Source organism: Giraffa tippelskirchi, chromosome 6 (assembly GCF_054371585.1).
Source record: "Giraffa tippelskirchi isolate mGirTip1 chromosome 6, T2T-mGirTip1v1.2.pri, whole genome shotgun sequence".
NCBI lineage: Eukaryota > Metazoa > Chordata > Mammalia > Artiodactyla > Giraffidae > Giraffa > Giraffa tippelskirchi.
In genome coordinates this window covers 152,194,599-152,219,208 of record NC_137280.1, presented here as the reverse complement: position 1 = coordinate 152,219,208, position 24,610 = coordinate 152,194,599, and the positions used below count along the sequence as shown (strand labels likewise).

General features: G+C 41.3%; 1 protein-coding gene and 1 non-coding gene across 9 annotated transcripts in view; both read right to left on the bottom strand.

Moving 5' to 3' along the window:
- The window catches only part of RASGRF2 (Ras protein specific guanine nucleotide releasing factor 2), a 240,322-nt gene that overhangs the window by 200,562 nt on the left and 15,150 nt on the right, over positions 1-24,610 (bottom strand). The window lies entirely within an intron of this gene.
- Positions 3,187-3,291, bottom strand: LOC145511853 (small nucleolar RNA U13). Its single transcript, XR_014058225.1, has one exon. It is a non-coding gene; the product is annotated as a small nucleolar RNA U13 (small nucleolar RNA).

Sequence of the window (24,610 nt, the reverse complement as noted above, 5' to 3'; positions counted from 1 at the left end):
TTTAAATTTCGGAATGTATGTGCTGCTGCTCAGTCACTGAGTCGTGTCCGACTCTGTGACCCTCTGGACTATATAGCTCACCAGGCTCCTCTGTCCATGGGATTTCCCAGGCAAGAACACTGGAGTGGGTTGCCATTTCTTTCTCCAGGGGATCTTCCTGACCCAGGAATTGAACCCACGTCTCCGGCTTGGCAGGCAGATTCTTTACCACTGAGCCACCACGGAAGCCCCATAGTTTCATCTATAATGACTTTCACAGTAAAGATGGGGCAAGGAGAGAAGAAGGAAGGGCAGAAAACAGAGACTCAAGAGGTACTGATGAAAGCTGATTAAATAAAAAATATAAATTTACAAATATCAATAACTGCTATGAAATTGGAATATGGTAACCACTGTAGAAAGGTCACCTCAGGCCTTGCTTGCCCAGCATGTGAGCATCTTCCCCTGGGCATTTCAGCTTCTGGAAGAAATAACTGAGCAAACATAATGTCTTCTCATTCCAGTTACTCAAAACTCTCTGTCAGCACCAGTTCACATGCTGTGTACCCACTGTCATCTGCCTGTTTTAAAGATGCAGCTGTCCTCAATGGAGAGGTCAAAGCTTTGATGATTTTAAAGGGAAATACTGACCAATTTTCTTCTACATTTTGGGTTTCACTTTCATATGCTATTGTTTAACTGGTTCCAAATCAGGAAAGGAGTACGTCAAGGCTGTATATTGTCACCATGCTTATTTAACTTATATGCAGAACACGTCATGCAAAATGTCAGCCTGGATGAAGACAAGCTGGACTCAAGATTGCCAGGAAAAAAATGTCAATAACCTCAGATACGCAGATGACACCAACGTTATGGCAGAAAGTGAAGAAGCACTAAAGAGCCTCTTGAAGAAAATGAAAAAGGAGAGTGAAAAAGTTGGCTTAAAACTCAACATTCAGAAAACTAAGATCATGGCATCCGGTCCCATCACTTCATGGCAGATAGATGGGGAAACAGTGACTGACTTCATTTTTCTGGGCTCCAAAATCACTGCAGATGGTGACTGCAGCCATGAAATTAAAAGACGCTTGCTCCTTGGAAGAAAAGCTATGACCAACCTAGACAGCATATTAAAAAGCAGACATTACTTTGCCAACAAAGGTCCATCTAGTCAAAGCTATGGTTTTTCTGGTAGTCATGTATGGATGTGAGAGCTGGACTATAAAGAGCACTGAAGAATTGATGCTTTTGAATTGTGGCGCTGGAGAAGACTCTTGAGAGTCCCTTGGACTGCAAGGAGATCCAACCAGTCCATCCTAAAGGAGATCGGTCCTGAATATTCATTGGAAGGACTGATGGAGAAGCTGAAACTCCAATTTGCTGGCCACCTGATGTGAAGAACCAACTCACTGGAAAAGACCCTGATGCAGGGAAAGATTGAAGGTGGGAAGAGAAGGGGGCAACATAGGATGAGATGGTTGGATGCCATCACCGACTCAATGGACATGAGTTTGAGTAGGCTCCAGGAGTTGGTGATGGACAGGGAAGCCTGGCGTGCTGCAGTTCATGGGGTTGCAAAGAGTCAGACACAACTGAGCGACTGAATAGAACTGAGTCACTAAGTCATGTGTGACTACTGTTATGAACCCATGGACTGTAGCCCTCCAGGCTCCTCTGTCCATGGGATTTCCCAGGCAAGAATACTGGAGTGGATTGCCGTTTCCTTTTCCTGGGGATTGTCCCAAGCCAGAGATTGAACCCAAGTCTCCTGCATTGGCAGGCAGATTCTTTACCACTGCGTCACCAGGAAGCCCTCACTTTTGTATGAACTATAGAAATTTTTTCATTTTATGACAAAAAAAATGAGTTCCATGATACGCGAGGTTATTGCTGTTTCAATATTTCAGAATTCCCGCTTTAGCCATCTTCCCGTGATAAACACACTAAGAAAGAAAAATGGTTATCTGGGCCTGAGATTATATTTTGTTGTTTTGCTGTTGTTAAACAAATTTCTTGAGATTGCAGTTGCTGTAAGAGAGGTTTGTCTTTGTATGAAGTCTCTTCACTCCTGCCTTCAATGAGGAGCCTGGTAGGCTACAGTCCATGGGGTCGCTAAGAGTCGGACACGATGGAGCGATTTCCCTTTCACTTTTCTCTTTCATGCACTGGAGAAGGAAATGGCAACCCACTCCAGTATTCTTGCCTGGAGAATCCCAGGGACAGCAGAGCCTGGTGGGCTTCCGTTTATGGGGTCGCACAGAGTCGGACACGACTGAAGCGACTTAGCAGCAGCAGCAGCAGTATCCTTGAGGGGCTTCCCTGGTGGCTCAGACGGTAAAGAATCCGCCTGCAGTGTGGGAGACCTGGGTTCGATCCCTGGGTTGGGAAGATCCTCTGGAGGAGGGCATGGCAGCCACCTCCAGTATTCTTGCCTGGAGAACCTCCATGGACAGAGGAGCCTGGCGGGCTATAGTCCATGGGGTCGCAAAGAGTCAGACACGACTGAGTGACTAAGCACAAAACAGCGCAGTATGAGCACAGAAAAGACCCCTCTGCTTGGTGAAGCCATTCTAGTTGCAGAGGCCAAGGAGAAGTCTGATCCACAAACGGGATGCCAGATGCCAGATGCCAGATGATGAAGTCAAATCTGACAGATTCCAAAGGAGACTTTGAGAAAGTAAATTAGTAAACCACCCTGTCTGCAGCTCCTCATAATTGAGGAAAATGGTCAGAATCTCCTTTTACCATCTCAAAGATGATTGCTTGTAGCATGACAAAGAAAGTGTGAAAAATATTACTCGGATAGGTTTTCTGTAACACTGGCTAAGAATGCTGTAACTCGAATAACTGCCAATATAAGGGGAGTCTTTAGCTGTAAAATCTTTGTTAGCTCATTTTTATCATGTGCCTCACGTTAAATTTCATGTTCTTGCTAGAAAGAGGAAAGCTCCTTCTTAGTTCACTTTACTGAACTCGTGTACACCAAAGAAGTGAAACAAACAGAGCTTTTTCCTAAGTCTCCTGCAGTTTCCTTTTGAACTTTAAGATAACACAAATTACATTGTTAACATCAAATGTCTAATTTAGCTATTTTGTAACATATGACTGAAACAAGAGTGAACCATATCAAAACACACATGTGCATACACACACACACACACACACACACACACACACACACACTATGGCAAAGTAATTTTTTTTTAAAGTCAGATGGGTAATGTGCTGGTGTCGTAACAAGGTTTGCAGAGAGGCACATGTCACCCAGCAGTGTGAACACCCAGGCATCACGCTCATGAACTACAAAAGGCAAAGTAACTTAACTGCTCATGCCTGATCCCCTTCCCTGAAATTTGTAATTTTTGCAGGCATTTTGCATAAAGGACAGTCTACCGAGTTCAAGAATTGTAATTATTAACACTTTCATCTTCAAAGTGCTAGTTTAAGGCATAAACTCAAGAATAAGCACTTAAGATTCAAAGGTAAGCAACAGAGGCAATAAGAATAGTGATTCGACTAATACCTATTGGGAGGAGGAGAGAGGAGATGGAAGAGTGGAAGAAGTAATGAGCAAGATCATCACCTCTCACTGCACAGTGTCAATGGAAAACGCAGGGAAGCAAAACAGCTCACCCCCAAATGTCTGGCATGCAGATTATTTCCAGGTGAAAGCAATCATGGCCCAAAAGGCTCAGGAAAAAAACTCCTGACCTTCTCCCTCACTGCTTAAAAGTATTTAAATAGAACAACTTCTTCCCACTGGGCTTCCCCAGTGGCTCAGTAGGTAAAGAATCTGCCTGCAATGAAGAAATCACAGGAGATGTGGGTTCAATCCCTGGGTCAGGAAGGTCCTCTGGAGGGGAACGTGGCAACCCACTCCAGTATTCTTGCCTGGGAAATCCCATGGACAGAGGAGCCTGGCAGGCTATAGTCCATAGGGTCACAAAGAGTCGGACACGACTGAGCGACTTCACTTTCACTTCTTCCCAGAAAAGAGGTGACCAGAGACATCTGCAAAGAATATGGGCCAGGAAATCTCAGTAGGGCCTGGAGACCAGAGTCTGCTCTGTGTCCAGTCCAGTAAACGCTGATTTACCAAACGTTTGCTTTTCTATCTCCATGTGAACTGCCTTCCTCTCAAGTTCCAAAGCACTGCCCCCAGCAACCTCTTTTGTTTTTAGCTGAAGATGGGATTTCAGGTGAGGATTTCGACCAGTTTGGTGAATCACTCAATTCTCCTGGGTCTCTGCCATGTATACATGTTATCAAACTTCTGTGTGATTTTCTCCTATTAATCTGTCTCATGTGAATTTAATTTTTAGGCCAGCCAGAAGAACCTAAAAGGGTAGAGGAAAATTCCTTCCTCCTCAAAAGTACTGTCAAGAAACAGTGGCTTGTATATTAATTAAAACCCCCAGGAGAAGGAAAGGCAGACACAATTAAATGCTGCTGGCTCTTGAAGTGGGATTAGCCATGAGAGTGGGCGGTAGACTTGTCTTTTCATTTTAATCTTTTTATACTCCTTGGATCATTTTAACCATGTGTATCTACTTGGATAAATATTAACTTGTATAAACATGTAAGCACAAATATACAATAAAACCCCAGGAGATTTATTTGTAAAAATTGAAAGGCTGGTTCTAAAATTTAAATGCTATACTCTATATGTGATTCCATTCATACAGTATTTTATAATAGGCAAAGCTACAGTGACAAAAACCAGATAAGAAACTGCCCCGGGCCAGGACTTACCACAAAAGCACCCAAGTAAACTTCCTAGGGTGTTTATGGAATAAAATATTCCATATTTTGATTGTGGCATAAAATATTCCATATTTTGATTGTGGGATAAAACATTCCATATTTTGATTGTGATAGTGACTACACAATTGTACACATGCATACATGCTAAGTCACTTCAGTAATGTCTGACCCTTTGGGACCCTATGGACTCTATGTAGCACTGAGCTCCTCTGTCCATGGGATTCTCCAGGCAAGAACACTAATGTGGGCTATCATGCCCTCCTCCAGGGGATCTTCCCAACCCAGGGATCAAATCCACATCTCTCATGTCTCCTGCATTGGCAGGTGGATTCTTTACCCCTAGTGTCACCTGGGAAGCCCACACAATTGTATACATGTGCCAAAACTCATGGAACTATATACTTAAAATGGATGAAATTTATTTTATGTATAGTGTCTATGTATGCATAGAAAAATGTACTTTTGTTTGAGAAGCTGGGGGAAAATCCACTATAATTCCCTCAGAAGAGCATATTCCCATATTTGACTTCAAATCACAGCATTTTTGTGGCACAGCTGATTTTGCTTCAAGCTATCATGTCAGTGAAAGGAATACGAGCTAAGAGAGTGGTTTTTCACAATAGAGACTGTCACAGAGGCAAGGCCACAGTGCCATCTTGTCAAATCTGTGAGATTTATGGATCAGAAAATGAATTTTCTGCAATGCCATAAAGGTGAAAGCAGCAAATGAAATTTTATGAAGGCTTTATTTTTGTCCTGCAGTCTGAAAACTATTCTCATAGGCTTCATTAGGACTTGACAACAAAGACTCTCAGAAACCTGACAAAACCGTCAGCTCACATGTCTGTTTTATTTCCTTGGCTCTGCAATTTGATTGTTGCCACTCACTTAAGGTCCCTTCACTGCCCACTGGCCCTTTATTCACTGACCTCTATCACAGACCAGCTCATGGTTTAAGCACTGAAGCTACAGCAGTAAACCAGAGATAAGGTCCCTAGTGGAGACGACACAAAGACAGAGTTTCTTTGCTGTTGTTCGTTGTTTAGTCACTAAGTTGTGTCCAATTCTTTGTGACCCCATAGACTGTAGCACTCCAGGCTTCCCTGTCCTTCACCATCTCCCAGAGTTTGCTCAAACTCATGTCCACTGCGTCAGTGATGCCATCCAACCATCTTATCCTATGTTGCCCCTTCTCCTCTTGCCCTCAATCTTTCCCAGCATCAGGGTCTTTTCCAGTGAGTTGGCTTTTCACATCAGATGGCCCAAGTATTGGAGCTTCAGCTTTAGCATCAGTCCTTCCAACGAATATTTAGGGTTAATTTCCTTTAGGATTGACTGGTTTGATCTCCTTGCAGTCCAAGGGACTCTCAAGAGTCTTCTCCATCACCACAATTCAAAAGCAACAGTTCTTCAGTGTTCTTTATGGTCCAACTCTCACATCTGTACATGACTACCGGAAAAACCACAGCTTTGACTATATGGACCTTTGTCAGCAAAGTGATACCTCTACTGTTTAATCCGGTGTCTAGGTTTGTCACAGCTTTTCTCCCAAGGAGCAAGTGCCTTTTAATTCCATCGCTGCAGTCACTGTCTGCAGTGATTTTGGAGTCCAAGAAAAGAAAACGTGCTACACTCAATATGCCAGCAAATTTGGAAAGCTCAGCAGTGGCCACAGGACTGGTAAAGGTCAATTTTCTTTACTATGAGGAAAATCAGAAGCATTTGTTTAGGAACACGAAGTTAGGAAAAGTGCTGCATCTCTTCCATTTGCTTCTCTCCAACTCCCCTCTTCCTCACCTTGCTCTGTGCCCCTGGAGGCTGAGGGGTACAGAAATCCTCCGGCTTTTGACTGGGTTTGGCCCATGGCAGCCACCATCCAGGGATAGAAGGGAAATGGACTCAAGCTGAGGTAGCCATCCCTCCAGCTCACCTCTCTACCATGACTGGTTGCATCCCTCTATAGTTTTTGTTAAGTAGTTCCCCAAAGCTAATCTCTCCAATATCTATAACCAGTTTCTCCCCTCATGTCTTCAGGAAGTGCCAAGGACTCCCTGCTCCAGCTACCCCTGGGTGACGCACTCTGGCCTGCTGGTAAACGGTCTCTTTATTGACGGCCCCTCAATTACCCAGTTCGAAAACATCAGCTCTTACTTGCCAAGACCTTGGTTAATACAGAAGACTCTGGAGACAAAAGGAACCTTGGTGATACATTTTTAAACCCTCTCACTATACAAATTAGGAAACTGAGGAATCAGTAGCAGCCACTGGATTTAATCCAATTTTTACAGACTTTCCCTGAAATTAAAGTTGATGACTTTCTGCTAGAGAAAGCTTTAGTCCCAAATTTTCTTCCCTTTTTAAGCAATTCAACTTAATATTTTCTAAAATATAGCTCGGTTGAGCAAAATAACACTCATGGAAGACTGCATAATGGATATGGGTCCATCCATTCTCCAGAAATGATCATTTATCCCTGGAGTCAGTCAGAGAGCTGTACACTTAGACTTTTATCATTTTGGGCCCTTGTAAAAAGGTCTTCACTAAATTATGCATACATATGCCATCAGTCTATATGGAAAGACCTTTTGAAAAATAGTCCCACAAAACATTCGACCATTTATTTGAGAAATGCTGCTGAAAGCATAGTTCACAACACATACAGTGTTCCCTTTATGAGGTGTTTCTCTCCAGTCTAAACACAGGGAACACTGTTTTGCCTTAATCTTAGGGCCACGATGCATTGTATCACTGACTCAGGGAGCCTGGAGCTCTCAGCCAAACCCAGAGCTCACTTCTAATTAGTGAATGGCATCTTTCAGGAAATGTTTTGCATGCTGACCCTACTCCTAGCTTTTCTTTCCATATCCTTATATATTTTATTTTTAATCTTTGTGGGTGCACCTTTGTGGGCTGTGCAACAAACTGAATGCTTACATCCCCCCGAAATCCATGCCAAAACCTAATCTCCAATGTCACAGTACTGAGAGATGAGGTCTCTGGGAAGTGATTAGGTCATGAAGGCGAAGCCTTATGAATGGCATGGGTGTCTTATAAGAGACACCCCAAATCACTCCCTCACCCCTTTTACCGCGTGAGGACACAGCAAGTGAGAAGATGAACATCTATGAACCAGGAAGTGGATCTCACTGGACACTGAACCTGCTGGTCTGTTGATCTTGGACTTTTTAGCCTCTGGAACCATGAGAAGTAAAGTTCTGTTGTTCATAAACTGCCCAGTGGTAATTTTGATACAGAAATTCAAACAGACTAAGACAGGCTTATCAAATTGTTTTTGAAATGAGACAGAGATGAAAGATAATTTAGAACAAACTTTCAAAAAAGGCTGAAAATAGTGACATGTATCTTTCCCCATAAAGCTTAATCTATATTTTAAAATGTCCCTAAAACTGTCAAGAAGCCTGAAATGTGATGATAATCTTTATAACTTATCCTGAAGCTTATCCTGGAACCCATTCCTTCCCATTTTGTTGAAGAGTTTCTTCTCTCTTTCAAAGGAAGCCTCTGGGCTGTTATTCTTATTCTTATTCTCTTCTGCAAATGACACTACTAATCTTGGCTTTATTAGCCAGAAAAAAAGTGGAACAGATACTAGACTACACAGGATGACCTTGCAGAAGCCCTGTGACATGTCTCTCACAGGCATGAGGGTCATTGGTGCTCCCGGGCGGGGCTCAGGAGACACCCCTCCTGCAGCCTCAACACCAAAGGGAACGTTCAGACCTAAAAAGCAGGTCCTTCCAAGAACAGTACTGGCTTCCCTGAGGGTCTTGGTCCTTCAATGTGAATCTCTCTCTCTCAGTCTCTGTGTGTGTGTGTGTACATGTGTGTGTGTGTGAGTGAGAGTGTGAGTGTGAGTGTGTGTGTGTGTGTGTGTGTACAGCACATGTATGCATGCAAAGAGTTCTCTTCTCCCTGTTAAAGAGGATGGGTCCTCTCTGGTCCAGGATGGGGCTTAGGGGAGGAGTGTGTGATGGAAGTTAGGAAGCGATATGGCAGGTACTCATATGGAGGACTGTCTGCATTATGAACATCCTCATGGGAATTTTCTCCTTGGACATCCCATCCTTGTCTATAAGGTCCATGAGACTTTCAATTTACCCACGGCAGCACTTACTTATCTAAAGGCTTTCTGCTTCCAGAATTCACATCGAAGTTGTTAGACAGCTTAAAAGACACCTTCCCTGGTAAATCTGATGTGTAAACTGCCAGTGCTCAAAATAGCTCTGTAAAATTTAAATATGCTTATGGAATTTAAAAATGAAAATATTTAAAAATTAATGCAACTCAGACTTGCTTGGTGGTGCAGTGGGTAAGAATCCATCTCCTGATGAATCCATCTGCAATGCAGAAGACCCGAGACATGGGTTCAATCCTCGGGTTGGGAAGCTTCCCTGGAGTAATGAGTAGGTCTTAGTCTTTTAGGTCTTCGCAGGTGGTGCTAGTGGTAAAGAATATGCCTGCCTTTGCAGATGTAAGAGACTAGGGCAAGATCCCTAAGTCAGGAAGATCCGCTGGAGGAAGATATGGCAACCCACTCCAGTATTCTTGCCTGGGAAATCCCATGGACAGAGGTCTAGGGTCCATAGGGTTGCAAAGAATCAGACATGACTGAAGCAACTTAGCGTGCCAATGCAGGGGACATCGGTTTGATTTCTGGTCCGAGAAGATCCCACATGCCATGGAGCGACTGAGCCCATGTACCACAACTACTGAGCTCATGCTCTAGAGCCAGGGAGCTGCAACTACTAAGCCCACATGCCCTAGAGCCCGTTCTCCACAAGAGAGGCCACTGCTCTCCGCAGCTAGAGAAACCCTGCATGCAGCAACAAAGACCCAGTGCTGTCAAAAATAAATAAATAAATAAATATAGCACATGTACGTGTCAAAAATTTTTTCAATTAAAAAAAACAAAAGTAGAAAAAATACAACTATTTGTTTTCATAGATAACATCTTAGGAACACATTTGATAGTTGAAAAGTTTCTTCAAATGTGTATCAATACACATCTCAGTGATAGCAAAGCAAACAGACACACCAGAGATAGCTGTATTAATAAAATAAAATGGTGTGTGAGGTGGGACTTTGAGGTAAAACTGGAAAAAGCTGGAAAAGAGCCTATTGAGTGCGAGAACCCCAGTGAGGTCTTTCCGAGCTTGTTAAAAATGCACAGTCTAGGCCCTGACATGCTGGATCACACTCTGCATTTTAAAAAGCCCTCAGGTGATGTGTAGACCTCTGTAAGGCTCCAGAAGCCTCGCTTTAAGGTCCCAGGAGTTCATATAATCTATCAGTGAACATATAAAATTAGGAGGTACTGACAGAAACAAGAGGTGGTAGAAATCTACAGTTAAACGAAATGAAAATGAGGTTTTGACACTCCTGGAGGTGAATAACTTTCCTGCTCTAGACTGATTTACAAAGTCCTCTACCTACAATAACGCCATCACCTACCTGAGCTTATATAGCTCACCCGTGTGAACCTTCATATAGTAAGAAATCAGCACTTACAATGTAGGATGACAATTTGAACTCCACTCTTTCCCAGAGTCATACCAAGGGATGTCCACAGAATAGAGGTTAGAAGCCACTGGGATAAGGCGCATGCCAGCCAACCAGCCAGCCAGCCAGTGAACCACCCCATGGGATGGGAAAACCTAGCTGGGAAGTAGGAACAACCTACAAAGAGGAGCCCAGAGTGCTAGGAGCTTGGAGTTCAGGCTGGCGCAAGCCCTGGGACTGGCTACCTGACCTGCACAGGGCTGGCCTGGGGAACAGAGCAGCGCCCTGACAAGCCCCTATTCCAGCCCGTACCAGGCTTTCACCTGGACCTACAGCACTGCTCATCACAACAGGGCCACTGCCAGCAAGAACAAGCCTCCCAGGGAAGGCAAGTGCCCCAGCAGACCTGAGCCCCGGCCTCAGAACTCTTTGGCCTGGCAACAGGGGTCCGAACTGCTTGTGGCTACAGCTCCTGGCCCGCCCCTTCCAGAGGCAGTGAGACTACAGGAGTGATCAGGAGGATCCTCAGGACTCCAAAAGCAGGCTCTGAGTTGGCCATGAAATTGCGGGTGGGAAGGAGCTCACCTCCTTCCTACAGACCCTGGGAATCAAGCTACTATTGGACCATATAGTGAGCCTTTGTACGATTTAGAAAATGGGGCTCCAGCTAGACAGAAAAAGAAGAAGAAAAAAAAACTCAGTAAGGGACGTTCCTTTGGGTGATGGGAACACAGGGCTTAACAGACGGAAGGCACCTGTGTGCTGAGAAAACGGCCCTCCTTTCCCGGGGGAACGCAGCTCCCGCTCAGTCCCTAGCACAAACATGTATGCAATGTTTACAGACAAAGCCATCTGCCCTCCCCACCCCGGCAGTCTCTAAAGTTAGGCTGGAAGAGAAAGGAAAATAGACTACATAAGCACAGGCACCCCAGAATCCAATAAATAATCCAGACAAAGACCAGTACTCTAGAAGTAGGGAATGGCTCCCAGAGGACTCATCTGTCCTCACATCTCATTATGACTCGTGTTGTAATGGCATTTTACACAATACAATTATATTGAGTTTTATAAATTGACTGATAGCATGATTAACTGCAGCATAACTACACTGTATCGTGTTGGCAGTAATGGAATACATTTCAGAATGCAGGGATATAATAAAGGCCAGGCTGCCAAAGTGGAGTTGTTTATTTCAGCATGCACAGAGAGTGGGGTAACTGCCCTGCTCATGGGCCACCGCCGTCTTCAGTTCTCATTTGCTAACACGATGGGGCATTTTATGAAAACATTTTTCCACCACTCGCACAGTAATAGCTCCAAACTGCAACAACATTATTGGTTGTTCCAATGATAAAGTTTGCTCCAACACAAAATTTCACACCAAGGAGTCTTTAAAGGAGCCCCCATTACAGTGGAATGTCTAAACTAAAAATGGCTGCCCAGAAGTGAACAAACTCACGAAAAACATTTCCATAAGAATGTTTTTACTCAATTCTTTTAACATCTGGTATCTTCAGGCGACTTTCTACCGTAGACTTAATTTGATTTTAGGTATCAACACACAGTAAAGGAGTTCTTTCTTTTAAAAAAATAATAGTAACAGTGTTCAACTTTCTGAGTCACAATTAATGTCACATTAATTTTTTTCATGCCTGCAACAAGTCAATTTTATAATCACTGGAGTAAATAATTTATATATGCAAACTACATATATTGTGTTAGAGTTCATTTTTCTGTGCTTGTATGTACAAACCATAAACAGCAGTTAGAATGTATCATGCACTTATTATATATCACACATTGTTAAGAACTTTGCATATGTCTTGTCTCTTCACCATTATCTTTGCATCAACCCTATAGACATACAACAGATGTGACTTTTAGCCTCATTAAGAGATGAAAAAGTGAAGCCCAGAAAGGTTACACTGTTAATACACAGAAAGGCCCATATCTGAAGCCAGGAAGTGCATTTCTCTCTCAATTACTATCAGATAAATGCAAACAGTATCCATCAAGGCCTGAACTATATAGACATCCACCAAGATTTTAAACACTTAACAATGATTTAATTCAGCAGACTTCAACATTTAATAACAACCTTCAGAGAATGGTACTAAGATATCCAGGTAATTAAAAAGAAAAAAGATTTTGTCCATGGCTACAAGTACTTTGCAGGCTAATAAAAAATAAAAACATACACATAAGGTACATTTATTTCAAAGCTACATCTAAGTGGAAATGATAATGATTTAAATGAAATAAAGAGAAAGATGCCAGATATAACAGGAAGTGTTGCCAAGGTGATCCCTAATGTAGCTTTCTAAGGAACCAGTGCCTGGATTGGCAGTGATGGGAGAAGGGAACTTCACACCATGATCAAACACAGAGGCAAAAAGTTAACAGAAGAGGTGGAGGTGGCAGCTGGAGAACAGAATGTATGTCACAAAGTATTAATATTTCAAGTCATATGAAACTATGCCGAGCTACTTCACAGCGGTTTTCCTTTATCCAAAAATCTACATTTTACACTAATCACCACCACTAATCTGGCTTTATTCTCCTTTCGTCTCAGTGTTCCAAGGCAACACTCTGGACTATTAAGTGGAAACCGTATTTCCTGTGCTCCGTTCCTGGTCTGCTTCCCACTAGTGCACAATGATTTGCTCAAAAACAAACAAGCAGGGTAAATGAGTGATGTCATTATGCAATCCCCACCACTGACATATTTGCAAAAACTGTCTCTGCTTGAAGCCAAAATAAAATGCGTGCTGAATTTACATGACTCAGGTTACTTGTCTGCTTCTTTTAAAAGATGACGGAAAGGTCTTCAGTCAACCATTACGTTTTATTTAGAGAGCTCCTGCCCAACTAGGTGTTCAGCCCAGAGTAAGTGGCTAGCCCCCAAAGTTCCAGCCCCCAAGGACTTGGTGATCCACTGGGAACCAAGTCAACACGGTGCCTGGCATACGTTGGCATTCAGTAAATGGGAGCGCCTGTTTCTTGAGCACTGTAGCTGAGCCAAGGGAACTGACACAGAAGTCAAGAAGCAAAAGACAAATACAGAAGGTAAATCAGAGAGCTGAGAAGCACCGGACATGGACCACCAGAAGGGTGTGGCAAGCTCCCCAAAGGGGTCAGAGAGCTGCTCTTTTCCGGAAGAAGGGGGCACCTGGCAGAAATAGGAAGCTGGGGAGCATTTTGAGCAGTAACACAGCAAAGAATCCGACCTGTTAAAGAATGATAGCCACCTCTGTGTGGTATGACTGGGGCCCAGACATGGGGAGAGTGGGAGAAACTAGGTCAACCCACCGAGGGCTGCAGTGTCCTGCAAGGAAGGCAGGATGATCGAGCAGTTACAAGGAGCCAGGAACAGATAGTAAGCAGGAAATTAATCTGATCATACTAGTTTAAAGAGAGAGGTGTGATGGCAATGTGGAGGATGGACTGGAAAGGAGGCCTGGAGGTCACCAGGTAGTGCCGCTGAGGTAAGAGGAGGGTCTGAATTCAAGTGGTGATGAAACGAGATAAAAGGAAGAATTTTAACAAATATCAGTACTAAGAGATTTCTATCTGCAAAATATGTAGCTTAAGCTCTCAAGTTAGAGACTGCTGGATTTTCTTGTATCTGCAAAGCATCAGGCAGGAGGCCATTCGGATTAATGCCTTTTGAAAGAGCGATTAATAATTCTACATTCCAGAACATTCCTCTCCTGCTTTCCTTCTTTCAATAAACATCAGCAAGACACTAACTACATACCCTAGACCGGTAGCTAAGGATACAAAAGTAAGACATAGTTGTGGTGGTCGAGGAGCTCCGAGTTTAGTAGAAGACAAATGGATGTGGAGATAACAACCACAATAATCCCAATGCTGCATGAAGCGTATGAGAGATGGCAGGTGCACAGAGACTTATAAACTGTCTGACTCGGCAGAGCAGGTAACTTTTATTTTTTGTCTTTTAAAAAGGTTTTCATTGGAGTATAGTTGATTTACAAAGTTGTGTTAATTTCTGCTGTACAGCAAAGTGAATCAGTTATACATATACACATATCCACTCATTTTTTGATTATTTTCCCATATAGGCCATTACAAGTATTGAGTAGAGTTACCCGTGCTATGCAGTAGGTGCTTATTAGTTATCTATTATACATATAGTATATGCTGCTGCTGCTAAGTCACTTCAGTCGTGTCCGACTCTGTGCGACCCCATAGACGGCAGCCCACCAGGCTCCGCCGTCCCTAGGATTCTCCAGGCAAGAATACTGGAGTGGGTTGCCATTTCCTTCTCCAGTGCATGAAAGGGAAAAGTGAAAGTGAAGTCGCTCAGTCGTGTCCGACTCTTCGCGACCCCGTGGACTGTAGCCCACCAGGCTCCTCCATCCATGGGATTTTCCAGGCAAGAGTACTGGAGTGGGGTGCCATTGCCTTCTCCGACATATAGTATATAGTAATGTGCATATGCCAATTGAAATGTTTAGTCAGTTTACTTTTAATTACGGAGATAACTGGGTTTAGCTATATGATCTTGCAGGTAACACTTGACTCCATTAATGTCTTAATAATTTAAAGACACCACCCTTATGGCAGAAAGTGAAGAAGAACTAAAGAGCCTCTTGATGAAAGTGAAAGAGGAGACTGAAAAATTTGGCTTAAAACTCAACATTCAGAAAACTAAGATCATGGCATCTGATCCCATCACTTCATGGCAGATAGATGGGAAACAGTGGAAACAGTGGCTGACTTTATTTTTCTGGGCTCCAAAATCACTGCAGATGGTGATTGCAGCCATGAAATTAAAAGACGCTTACTCCTTGGAAGGAAAGTTATGACCAACCCAGACAGTATATTTAAAAGCAGAGACATTACTTTGCCAACAAAAGTCCGTCTAGTCAAGGCTATGGTTTTTCCAGTGGTCATGTATGGATGTGAGAGTTGGATTATAAAGAAAGCTGAGCACCGAAGAATTGACGCTTTTGAACTGTGGTGTTGGAGAAGACTCTTGAGAGTCCCTTGGACAGCAAGGAGATCCAACCAGTCCATCCTAAAGGAGATCAGTCCTGGGTGTTCATTAGAAGGACTGATGTTGAAGCTGAAACTCCAATACTTTGGCCACCTGATGCAAAGAGCTGACTCATTGGAAAAGACCCTGATGCTGGGCAAGATTGAGGGCAGGAGGAGAAGGGGACGACAGAGGATGAGATGGCTGGATAGCATCAGCGACTCAATGGACATGGGTTTGGGTAGACTCTGGGAGCTGGTGATGGATAGGGAGGCCTGGCGTGCTGCGGTTCATGGGGTCACAAAGAGTTGGACACGACTGAGCGACTGAACTGAAGTGAATTTAAAGAACCTATCACCAAGTTTTCAATGATAAACACATTGCCAGTGATTCACTGCCCATTAACGTAGCCAAAGCGATGGATGAATTATTTAAAATACATCAGAAGAACATAGATTCTATGAAACTTTAACCTTGTGAATGTTAAAGGCAAATCCCATTTTGCAGAGCTCTGCTTGCTAGCTGGGGCTCACCCATTAACTACTATGATGAGAGTCACTTTCTTACATTTTCAACTAATTCTCAGCATTGAATTTCATCACAGAAATAAACAAAATGGTAAAAACCTATTCAAACCTGCTGGGGTCAAGCACACACTCTGTATTGCCTATCCAAATTTGAAGAGAAAAAAACCTTTGCTTTGTAACAGCAATCTCTTAGACTACTCTTGGTGGCCCTAGTCCACGTTCAGACAATTTTTCCAGTAACTGGCAGGAGTCCCCATGGTACTCCACCCCTCCACATCCTTCCTGTGCTGGGTCACTTAAAAATAACTAGCCATGAAACAATTTAAAATTTCAGGAAGTTATTTTAGAGGAAAAATCACTGGCTATCACAATTGTGGTCAAGTGAAGACTCCAGGTAGATCTCAGAAGGTTTTCAAATAAGAACTTTACTTCTTAGGTATTACAAACTTCTTTACTCCCTAGCAATGACTACCTACCTTAATATCAAGACAATTTGTTTGCAATATGTGGGTAATCTGGAGGAAAAAGCTTTTTATCTAATATCCTTCATTATGGGACAACAAAATCTATTTTTATGAATTCCTATGCCACATAAATATATACACTTTGAATTCTGAACTTTTTCCAAGGAGCTATTTCATACATTAGTTACAAAGTTATCAAATAGCTAATTTAATTAATTATATAAGATATACAGGTTATAGAAAATTAGACCATATAGATAGGCATGAGGAAAATTAAAATAACCCAAAGAGAATCAGTATAAACAGTTAGAACCTATTTTCTTCCTTTCAGAATTTCTAAAGTACAATTTCTCTTTAAAATACTGCTTGTCTATAAATACTTTTTAATAATTTATTGCCATAACTTATATTGGCAATATAATTATGTACATATTTCATAATTTAGCTAATCAATCTACAGGGTGGGGCATCAAAAATTGTTTCCAATTTTTCTTCATTAAAGGCAATAATGAGCATAGTACTTAAATATTCATCCAGTGGTTTCCTTAGGACAGAAGGCTAGAAGTGGAGTTGCTGAACCAGAGTAGACATGATATAGTCATGATTTTTATATCATAGGAAATATATAGATCATAGGTTGTTTAAAGCATGCATACAAAAATAAACTATAAAATAATGTAAATATAGCTGTATTTGAAAAACAAAGGAAAGTAGATATTTTTATTTAAGAGTAAGAGTTTACATCTATTAAATTATAGCTTAGCTGTCAACAAAGCACAAATCCTCAAACTAGAATAGGCTGTCAGCTTCTCTGTCCACAGAATTCTCCAGGCAAGAAAACTAGAGTGGGCAGCCATTCCCTTCTCCAGGGGATCTTCCCCATCCAGGGATAGAACCCGGGTCTCCTGCATTGCAGGCAGATTCTTTACCATCTGAGCCACCAGGGAAGCAAGAGTATACATAGGGCTCTTAAAGAAAGAGTTCTGTGGGCAATAAACTTGGGTGCTATGCTATAGTCAGTACTATACAACAGAAATATAATGTGCATCTCAAATGTAAGCCATACATGTAATCTTAAATTTGCTAGAGGCAGCAGGAGAAAAAGGACAGAAAAACAGGTGATATTAATTATAATAATACATTTTATTTGACCCAATGTATTTAAAATATTCTTTCACCATCTTATCAAGTTAAAAAAAAGAATTATTGTGATTCTATGCTCCTTTTTTTTTTCTGGTACCAAGTCTTCAAATTTGAGCATGTGTAAGTGTAAATATTTATAACACATTTTAATTCTGTCTAGCTACATTATAGGTTTCAAAAGCCACATAGGCCTGGTGACTACTATATGGATAGGCAAGCTTTCTTCTGTAAAGGGTCAGATAATAAATATTTACGGCTTGGCAGGCCAACAGGCAAAACTGAGGGTATCGCATAGGGACTTAAACAGCACCTTTTGCCTGGGTGGCCCATCCAAGGTGGTGAGGAGCTCTGCACCCACGTGCCCTCAACAGGAGATATTTTCAAGATGAAGACAGTGGCCTAAAGGTGGACAGGGACACTGCTGACACTTAACCTGGATTTCAGTGAGATCTCATCTCCTCCTGAGAAGCCAGGTCACACTGCCACTTGGACGGGTGGCCAGGACAGAGCAGACTGAGCAGTCTAGATTCCCAGATGGAGACAACTCCATTCAGTGCCCTTCATTTGCCACAGCGAAGACCCCAATGTGTTGGCAATCAAAGTGGGCTAGAGGCAGAACAGAGGCCCACAGGTGTGCCACAGCTTGGTCCCCGCAGCTCACTGTGCCAGCCTACCCTGGTTCTAGAATAGGCTATTAAGTAAGCAAGATTTAACAAAGCCGTTTGCACGGTGAAGATTCTGAGAAATCCTGTCATGAAGAAACCTGCTTCACTCTGGATAACTCTGCTTTTTTCGCTTTCTTAACTCTTTTGGTGTGAACCCATTTTAACGATTAATAAACACCAAGGCACACAAGTGGATATTTCTCATAACACGGGGCTCTCTTCAAGAGATACTGCTCTGATCTAATTTTGTAAAGCCCTGTTTGACAGCAGAAAAAATTCCTCACAGTAAACCTTATTAATAATAGAACCAAATTCCTAGGTTCCTTCTCAGGCTCCCGTCTTTCCTTGTTCCATTTTCCCAGAACACGGTGCTAGATTATCTCTTCAACTCTCCCCTCTCCACACTAGTTCCCTCCAAGCTCTTCATGACGCACAAGCCAGTGATTGTGGTCTGCTCCAAGTGCCTTTCCGATTTTTTCCAAATGTTACTCCCAACTTGAACCTAAATGTCCCAGCTGAAGCCAAAATGAGCTTAGCTCTTCCTTTTTCCTATGAGTTAAACTTGGTTCCTCTGTCAAGGACAGAGGACTACAGATGTGCCTGCAACCCTCTCTGACCACAAAGCCAGAAAGGTCTTCCTTATCCCCCAAACATGTTCAGCCTTTACGAAGCCTCACATATCCTCAGAGAACTCCTTCAATACACCACCTCACCTCCCCTCTAGACAGGCACTTTCAGGATCAGGGGCTAGACCTGAAACTTTGTTCAGAGGCCTCGGTATAATGCTTTGCAGCAAATGCTCAAAGTCTGCTTAGTGAATAAAGGAAGGAATGAAGTGCCTGGGTTCTGACACAGGGGGATCTGGCTTGTGAGCACATTCAGGTTTCCTAAAAGACACATAAGGTGATGATATACCTGCTAGCCTTCACGGGCAGAAAAGCCAATAAGCTAACCCATGTCCTGATTTATCATTTTAAGGCATGAGCCACATACTGCTAGTGAATTAATTCAAGGTCAAACTTCTTTTTCCCTTTATGACACGCTTTATATCCTTTATATCATTATTGTCCGAAGACAAATTTAATATATTGCAATTTTCCCATTGAAACTAGAAGCTTTGCTTCTAAAAAGCACTTTTCAGCAAGAGAAAGGAATTGTCTGGAATACCTCTTAAAGAGGATGTTAGTTACTAAAGCATCACAACATACACACACGTGTGCACTCACAAACTTCAATAACAAAAACACAACCCTTGTTGTAAGAAAGTCTCTTTCAACCCAGTTGTACCACATGGACTGCTGAGAATGCCATTTAAGAGTCTAACCAGTGTTTCACAAATTTTTTCAAAGCTACCAGGAAGTACAGGTACCATAATTTTCAAAGCAAATCATGACCTCATGACCTGAAAGCCCAAATGCTGTTATGGGACTGTAGAAATAGAATATTTTAAATCAAGATTGCCCTGGAAAACCTGGAGCCCTGCTGTGATATCAATTAAGCCAAATAGTATGAACAAAACCAAGTCTTAATAAAACCTAACATGGAATGCTTTCACTTCGTAACAGTGATTATATAAGTAACTAGTGTTGGTGTATTGTAACTACAGTAACACGCCATACATAAAAACTCAGCTCCAAAACTTTTAGTAACTTTTATACAAATGTGCAAAAGAAATTAGAAGTATCTGGGAAACACTTGAGTGGGTTTTACTGTGATATTATGAGCAGCAATCCTGAGGAATTTGGGAACTGGGTACGCAGGAGGTGTGGTCTGTGAGAGCTCTAGCCAACAAGGCTGCCCATCTCACTAGCCAACAAGACTGCCAGATGAAAAGGCATAGGGCTTTCCTCCTTTATGGAAAGTGACAGAGAGTCTCCAATCAAACCTGCCTTCCAGGATGCTAAAATAATCTTCAAATAAAATGTTTTGTCAAGCAATCTAAATTTCCATTGACAGATGAATGAATAAAGAAGATGTGATACATATATACAATGGAATATTACTCAGCCATAAAAAAAGACTGAAATAATGCCATCTGCAGCACCATGGATGGACCTAGAGATTATTGTATTAAGTGAGGTAAGTCAGAGAGAGAAAGATATATATGATATGATATCACATATTTGTATAATCTAAAAAAAAAAGATACCAATGAACTTATTTACAAAACAGACTCACAGACATAGAAAACATATATATATATGTATGTATGTATGAATCACTTTGCTCTACACTAGAAACAAGCACAACATTGTAAATTAACAGTACTTCAATAACAATACATAAATGTTTTGTCTAAACAACAGAACTAGAAGCCCATTTATCTAAACTCACAGCAGCATATAAGTTTTAAAATATGAGGACAGAAGAGGTTCAGTGAAATTCTTTCAGAAGTTCTGCTTGGGGCCAAAATCATTCTTATTATCAAAAGCCACAGGGAGAGGTGTGATGGGGGAGGGCTGGTGGGACACCAGGAACATGAGAGATGTTCTCAGTGGAAAGGATCAGAAGTCCTAAGAGGCAAGGCAGCTGTTAACAACATCAAAGGTAGGAAAGAATGAGTATCCCAGAAGGGTTTAATTGTTTTGCTCTGGCTTCTTTAAATCACAAAAGGTTAACACAATTTAACTTAAGGACAGGCTAGAATTATCTGTCAAATTTGCCATTCTCTAACCACAATGGAAGAATTTGAAAAATAAAATCCCACTGCCAAAAAAGTTGATAATGTTGTATGGAGAAGCAACATCTTGAATTTTAGTGACCAAAGATCATGTGATTTAAAGGGGCTGCAGGAAGAGATAACAACCACAACAAGAGGAGAGTAAACACTTTAAAAAAACAAGCATTGAATTTTCCTCTTTCTCATGTGGTTAGGACATTCCCCATCCTTATATTTAATTATTATCAAAAGGTCAAAAGCCCACTGCATATGATACAACATGTGCTGTGCTTAGTTGCTCAGTCATGTCTGACTTTCTGCGACCCTGTGACTGTAGCCCACCAGGCACCTCTGTCCATGGGGATTCTCCAGGCAAGAATACTAGAGTGGTTAGACTCCTCCTGGGGATCTTCCCAAACCAGGGATCAAACCCAGGTCTCCCGCATTGCAGGCGGATTCTTTATCGTCTGAGCCACCAGGGAAACCTGTGATATAATATAGACATTTATCTACCACTAGGCTCAAATACACAGAGGAAATGGCACTGCAAACACAGCTGTCAAGCATGTTAGTCTGAAAATTCCCATGCTGTGTCTATCATGGTATCATTAAGTGTGTGCATACTGTCATGTCCAACTCTTTCAGACCCCATGGATTGTAGCCTGCCATGCTCCTCTGTCCATGGAATTTTTCAGGCAAGAATACTGGAGTGGGTTGCCATTTCCTCCTCCAGGGGATCTTCCTGACCCAGGAGTCAAACCTGCATCTCCTGTGTCTCCTGCATTGGCAGGTGGATTCTTTACCATTGAGCCACCTGGGAAGCCCATGTTATCATTAAATTAGTAAAAATGTATAGGAAAAGTGTTATCACATCAACCAAATGTGCACATTGATTGAAAACACATTCTAATTTCACAAAATGTAAAACATTACAATCCAAGTATGCTTAAAATCGATGGAATGTGGTAATTTTAGGCATTTCTACTTTATTCATTCAAACAGAGCTCATTCACCATCGTCCTAGGCACTCTAACTAATCAAAACGAACGCCTCCTAAGAAGAGTAAATCCCGCCAAAATGCATTTCTAGGTCTACAGTTTTATTTCCCCAAATTAGACACCATATTGGGCCACATTTGTTTCTGTATTTTACTCACAGGTGAGATTGTACCTTCATTCCAGGAATTTACATTTCCTGTTGGGTTTTCAACCAGTTACAAAACTACCTTGAAATGAAAGTGGGGCATTTATTAGAGAAATAGCTTTTAATTAACATGGAGAAGTTGGGGGAAATACCCTTATGGTCATAGCTAAAAGCTGCCTATCACTTCCTGCTTTTTTGTTTATCAATTTAATTGCATGTGCCTCCACCTGCCCTGACAATTTTTTCACAAATGTCATCCTGATGTTCACTGCAGCATTACTTACTATACCAAAGCACAGCTTTATAACATTAAAACAATCTAAACATCAGACAGCAGAAATGTTTACTGTACATCTGTGTGATAGCAAGAATGTTGTATGGTAATTTAAAATAATGTTTTCAAAGATAGTTACTGACAAAAAAAATGCTCACAATACAAAGTTCAATTAAAAAATCAAGATCCAAAACTCTACATATAAAATATGATATTGATTATGCTTTACTTTAAAAATATTTATTTATTATATTCATATCCATGAAAAAAACTCCTGAAAGAAATCCTCCAACAATTCAATACATATTTTTTTCTGAGGAATGGGATTTCAGGAAATATTAATTTTCTTATAGTTCTCTGACTTCAAATTATACACAAAAAAACATTATTCCTTTTTGAGAGAATGAATTTTATAATTCATTAATAAGTTTAACCATGTGCCTAAAATGTTAGAAATTGTAAAGGAAACACAAGTAATACAGAGTTATTAAGAAATCAAATGGTTAAATATGTGAATGTATTTTGAAAGTCAAATAGAATTATATATCGTTATTTAATTTTTAAATAAAAATAATAGTTTGAATTTCTGTTGCAACTGCATAAAAATAGAAGACTAGATACTAGTTAAGGTAAGGTCTATTTGGGTTCATGGGCTAGTGTCTGAGATACCAAGACAGTTTCAAGATCACAAACATCAATCCTTTACACTCAATTATTTACAAACAAACAAGCTCTGTTTTTCATCCCTGACCAAATGTTCAAGAAATTATATAGTGCAACCTTAATTATTTTCTCAAAGAACTGGGATAAGAATGCGGGCATTTTTGATTGGTATCCTCTTGGGCTAGAGTGTTGCAAGAACAACCAATCACTTCTATACATAATTCATGGAATCAGAAAATATATACTATTTATATCCACTCACTGATTTCTTTCTCCAGTTTCACTGAGATATAACTGACAAATAACATTGTGTAAGTTTAAAGTATACATGATGATTTGATATACTATATGTTGTGAAATAATTACCATGATAAGGTCAGCTAACAAATCCATCACTTTACATTGTAACCTTGTGTACCTGTGTGTTTGTGTGGTGAGAACATTTTAGATCTACTCTGGTAGTTAATTTCAAGTATACAATACTATATTGTATAGTAACCAAGATATCCTTTGGATCCCCAGAAACATTACATTTTTAATGAATAGATTTATTTAAAATCAAAATTATATATATATTTAAGGTGTACATCATGATGATTTGACAAACTTGGTGAAATAATTACTACAGTCAAGCTAGTTAACATATCATCTCCTCATATAGTTAGCATTTTGTCCAATAAGTGCATCTGATAACTATTCTCTTAGCATATTTTCAGTTTTGATACAATACTGGAGTGGGTTGCAGTTCCCTTCTCCAGGGGATCTTCCTGACCAGGGACCAAACCTGGGTCTCCTTCATCACAAGTGGGTTCTTTACCATCTGAGCCACCAGGAGAGCCCAAGTACGGCCCCCATGACTATACATTAGATCTTTAGACTTATTTGCCCTGAGTTTCAGTTAGAACTCACTGCTTGCCCAATTAGACCAAGCAATTTCCAGTTCCTTCATAACATCATTTGTATAAACACAAAGTTGCTTTAAAAATGTTCTGTTAAATTAGGAGATTGGGATTAACATATACACACTACTATACATAAAGCAGACAACTAATAAGGACTTAGTGTATAGCACTGGGAAGTCTACTCAAAATTCTGTACTAACCTTTATGGGAAAATAATTTTTAAAAGAATATACAAATATTCAATTATATATTCATATGTATATATACTTGCTTGCTTGCTTAGTCACTCAGTGGTGTCTGAGTCTTTGCGACCCCATGGACTGTAGCCTGCCAGGCTCCTCTGTCTGTGGGGATTCTCCAGGCAAGAATATCGGAGTGGGTTGCCATGCCCTCCTGCAGGGGATCTTCCCAACTCAGGGTCGAACCCAGGTCTTCCCAACTCAGGGTCGAACCCAGGTCTTCCCAACTTAGGGTCGAATCCATGTCTCCTGCATTGCAGGCAGATTCTTTATCACCTGAGTCATCAGGGAAACCCAAGAATACTGGAGTAGGGTAGCCTAGCCCTTCTTCAGGGGATCTTCCTGACCCAGGAATCGAACAGGGGTCTCCTGCATTGCAGGTGAATTCTTTACTAGCTGAGCTACTAGGGATGGAGATATATATATATACATATATATATACTTTCCAGATGGCACAGTGTTACAGGATCTGCCTACCAAGAAGGAGACTCAGGTTCAATCCCTGGGTCAGGAGGGTGCCCTGGAGAAGGAAATAACTACTCACTCCAGTATTCTTGCCTGGGAAATCCCATGGACAGAGAAGCCTGGCTGGCTACAGCCCATAGGGTCATAGAGTTGGACACAACTTAGCAACTAGACAACAATATATGTGTGTGTGTATAATTCATT